At 39.8% G+C, this 3,469-nt stretch overlaps 1 protein-coding gene across 3 annotated transcripts in view; it reads right to left on the bottom strand.

Annotated features, from left to right (window-relative positions):
* ADD3 (adducin 3 (gamma)) overlaps window positions 1-3,469 on the bottom strand; it is a 59,911-nt gene that overhangs the window by 29,285 nt on the left and 27,157 nt on the right. Inside the window, exon 1 of one of the 3 annotated variants that reach the window (XM_010007905.1) lies at window positions 903-1,155. The exons of the other annotated variants lie outside the window; for them this stretch is intronic. The gene's annotated coding sequence lies outside the window, so the exon portion shown is untranslated. Of the gene's footprint in view, window positions 1-902; window positions 1,156-3,469 lie in introns of those variants that run through there. 3 annotated transcript variants of the gene reach the window in all.

Raw genomic sequence — 3,469 nt, 5'->3', positions numbered from 1 at the left:
TTCCTGCTCAGCTGAGACACACATTTTAGGCCACATTTTGGCCTAACATGCATATGCAGCCACGCCAAAAGAGATTCAAAGTATCCAGAAGAGCAGTTTTCCCACCTATTGTTCAGCTACTCCAATGGGGGCCAAAAGAAACTCTTAAGAAGAGCAAGTCAGCAGATTTTTTCTAACCAGAATCCCTATCTCTGCTGAAAATAATTTTAGGGACTCGTGAAACAAAGCAGCCTGAAAACTCTTGCTACAGGGTAACTTTTCAGCGTAACTCTCCTTCCCCTGTCTCATTATGCCCTCCTGGTTCATGCTGAACTGAACTCTGATACTGCTGCAAAAGAAAACAGGTCATGTCCTCCCCTGCTTTGATGCCTTATATAGCTCATGGGTTTGGCCTCCATATTCCGTTCTGTATTTTGTAACTGTAACTGGGATGCAGGGAGAAATTAGAGCAGTCCACCTTTGTCAGGAGGATATGCATCTCTCCACTTACAAGTTTTATTTAACAAAAGCTTCCAATTTATTCCAGGAACTTGGGACTGTTGATTTTAGGCTGCAGCATTAAGTCCTCAGCATCTCCATCTGACGCTTTGGGAAGCCTAGGTAACATGCTGTGCTGCTTTTGTTGAAATAACTTTTTTCAATGTCAAATCACAAAAGCAGCTCAGAAATAATAATGAGGTCAGAGAAACAAGGCGTACTGAAGGAAAAGAAAAAAAAAAAAAGAGTAAGAGGCTGAATGCAAGAAAAATGTATCATGCCAAATAACACCCCAGAAAGCATTCACTTGATATATGTTTCATAATACACAAAATGTATATGAAAAATAAATGCCATCGTAAGAGAAAGAGCAACATAAAAGGGATCAAATCATTAGATCACCTAGCAACGAAGCATTAACCTACCTTTTATGCTGATTTTTTTAAGGCTGGTTTCAGACATTCCTGTTTTCTCTATGCAGTGTAATCCATCTGTTTGAGAGTTCCCAGCACTGCAAACCAGCAGTATGTGTCTTGCATCACTACCCAGTACAACTGATCTCAAGTCCGAGCACCCAAGCTAGACCACACCACACCTGAGCATTTCTTTTCCTAAGGAGCACGTTGTGTTCTCCTGCTCATGCTACTTCTCACTGGCTCGTTTTTAAGGAACAGTCTGCTCTTTCTCCTGCCCCCCTCCAGTATCTTGTCTGCCAGGAGACTTGCTGGAAGCAAACTGGGTGTCTCTTGATCTGAGTTTCAGCCTCCCTATGAAACAGGCAGGTTCCAGCCAGCACTGTCAGCTACATAAGCAAGTTGGCAGAAAGAAATACGCTTAAGGAATATGAGGGAACAGTTAAGAGGGGCAGGAAAATACGTAGAATATGATTCGAGATGAGAGTCACCATTGCTGTCTCCTGGCACTGGAAATGCAACTGTCCATCCTCCCTCCTACAAATTTTAGTAATTACATATAATTAAGTAATTACATCTATTCTAGGGCAAAAAAAGTTATTCGGTCAAACACTTCAAAATTCAATTCATTCAGAATATCAAATACTGTAAATGTCTGACAATGTGTTGGCACATTTATTTATTTTTTAACATTACAACAGGTTTGGGTTTCATTCATCAGTCTCACACCCATATAAGATGAATAAGATGTATGTTCAGATGTAAGCATTTTCTAGATAAAATTTGTGGAACTGAAAATACTTCTGCTGCACTAGATATTTTTACTAACATACAGTGGTTCTGTACCTAGCACTCAAGTCAAACTGTCAAACTACACCCTTCAGCAGCCACCAGGTAGTATCTGCCTTAAAAAACAGAGCAGTCACACCTTCTCCCCACCTTCCTAGCCATTCAATTTTTCTTTCTGTATCACCTCTTCAGATTCATGCGAGCAGATGTTTGTAAGGCCATAGGGTAGAACAGGTAGGAAAAACTACTCTCTGACTTGAGTTTTTGTTATGTTTGTTTGTTTTCACTTTTTTTTTTTTTCTACTGGATTTATTTTCAGCTGTATCAGTTCCCCCAGCTGGTTAACTGCTCCTTTACACAAATGTTTGTTCTGAAACAAAAGACTAGGGTGTTTAATGCCACTTCTTCCAGCAGCAATACAGGTATAAACAATTTGTCATACTACAGTTCCAACTGGTTACAAATCCAATATTCTAATCTAGCATTGCATATTTAAAGTCCTTCTGCTTTAAACAGAGTAATCTAATGACATAATTATAATCTCCTTTCAGACACCACATTAAAGAGACTATGTGGCAGCAGTATATGTTTGTCTTAAGAAATAAGAACCTGAGTGTATTTGAACCTTGTTTTTGTGTTTCTGCATAAAATCTAAAGCATTATTTTTGAGCAATTATATAGTGCAACACTTTACTCAGTGTAAACTAGAACTGAGCCAGCTACTCTGTACTGTCTAGAAGTCAGAAAACATAGTGGGTTGCTGACAGCCACCCAAAATACGAAGGCTATCCCTCTACCTGAAGATGTGACATTTCTGCTCTGTTAAGGAAGGCTCTTTATAAGACACCCCACCTGTAGCAAATGCAGTCTGCACCTCCACGTTTGCAGGCCAGCCTGCCAATGTTTTGCAGCACGAGCAGTGTGTGTGTGTGAAAAACCTAAGCCTAGAATGATGGTTTGATGTATCCAGTATGTTCTACCACATGGTCATAAATGCTATTTACATGTGTTAAGCCTCATAAATGAACATGTACGCTTAACCCTGTAGATCCAAACTGCTTCAGTCATTCATGTTTTGGTATTCCTTCACTGCTGCGTGACAGCTTTTGATGATGGAAAGAACCCTTAATCAGTGAATTATCCAGTTACTATAATCCAGAGACAGGATGATTTTAAACAAAAATAATCTCAAAAGGACAAACTCTTGTTCAGATCCAAGGTCCATCTTGTGCTGATGAAGACTATGTAACCAAGCTGTTTCTATCACTGCATTGTGTGACTCTTGAGCAGTCAGCAGCTTTGCCTCTCTCCATAAAATGATGTTTCCCTGTTTTACTAGCAAGTTGTTACTGTTGTGCAGACAATAAGAGCATTTGGAGATGATACTGCTCTTTACACAAAACATTCCACTCAGAACAAACACAGTCACACATGCAAACTGGTTATAGAGAGGTAACAGAGGAAGAATTCATGGTTTGGGGGTGAACTGGTGCACATGGGTATTCCTGCATCAAACAGGGAAGGGGGTGGTTGCACCATGAAAAACACATGAAAGCTGTGAGATGTCAGAGTGGAAAAGCGAGACTGATACCATACATTCATTATTCACTACAAACCCCCTCTTACTGCTCAATGCAGGTTGCCACAGAATTTACCTGTAACAGTAGGATGGAAGCAAATATGAACTATTAATCTGTAATTTTAAAAAGATACTATGGATTGTGTTGCTAAACCCACACATTAAGTGGAGGTCAGTAACCCCCATAAATGACATCAGTTTGTTCTTTCCC

The sequence above is a fragment of the Chaetura pelagica genome, unplaced genomic scaffold (assembly GCF_000747805.2).
Source record: "Chaetura pelagica isolate M959 unplaced genomic scaffold, ChaPel_1.0 scaffold531, whole genome shotgun sequence".
NCBI classification, from domain to species: Eukaryota; Metazoa; Chordata; class Aves; order Apodiformes; family Apodidae; genus Chaetura; species Chaetura pelagica.
Note: the sequence above shows the minus strand (reverse complement) of the source record. Positions and strands in the feature narration are given on the sequence as shown.